Genomic DNA, 1,051 nt, shown 5'->3' on the forward strand with positions numbered 1-1,051 from the left:
TAAACATATTGTTATGAGCGATGTCTGAGATTTTTCTGCCTATGGTTTCTTACAGGATTTTTATGGTTTCACAACTTACATTTAAGTCTTTTATCCATTTTGAGTTTATTCTTGTGTATGATGTGATTTGGTGGTCTAGTTTCATTTTTTACATGTATCTGTCCAATTTTCCCAACACCATTTACTGAAGAGACTGTTTTGACTCCATTGTATGCTCTTACCTCCTTTGTCAAATATTAATTGAGCATAATTGAGCAATTTCTGGGTTCTCTCTTCTATTCCATTGTGCCAGTACCAGGGTGATTTGAGTACAGTGGCTTTGTAATTTAACTTGATATCTGGTATTATGGTCCCTCCAATTTTGTTCTTCTTTATAAGATGGCTGCAGTTATTGGTGTCTTTTCTGATTCCATATAAATTTTTGGAGTGTTTGTTCTAGATCTGTGAAATTTGCCATTGGTGTTTTAATGGGGATTGTGTTGAATCTATAGATTGCTTTAGATTTTTATGATGTTGATTCTACCAGTCCATGAACACGGTATATTCTTCCATTTGTTTATATCTTCCTCTATTTCTTTTTTCATTATCCTGTAATCTTTTGAGTATAGGTCTTTTACCTCCTTGGTTAAATTTATTCTAAGAAAATTTTTTTCTTGCAATGGCAAATGGAATTTTGTTTTGTTTTTAGTTTCCCGTTCTGAGAGATCATTATCAGTGTATAAAATACCATCAATTTCTGGGTGTTAATTTTGTATCCTGCTACATTGCCAAATTCATTTGTTAAATCTAGTAGTTTTTTTGTGGAGTTTTAGAGTTTTCTACCTACAATATCATGTCATCTGCAAATAATAAGTTTTACATCCTACTTACAATTTGGATGTCTTAAATTTTTTCTTCTTGTCTGATCACTGTGGCTAGAACTTCCAGTACTATGTTGAATAAGAATGGTGATAGTGGACATCCCTGTCTTGTTCCTATTCTTGAGAGAATGGTTTTAGTTTTGTCCATTGAGTATGATGTTGGTTGTAGGTTTGTCATATGTGACCTTTAG

Source organism: Myotis davidii, unplaced genomic scaffold (assembly GCF_000327345.1).
Source record: "Myotis davidii unplaced genomic scaffold, ASM32734v1 scaffold447, whole genome shotgun sequence".
Taxonomy (NCBI): domain Eukaryota; kingdom Metazoa; phylum Chordata; class Mammalia; order Chiroptera; family Vespertilionidae; genus Myotis; species Myotis davidii.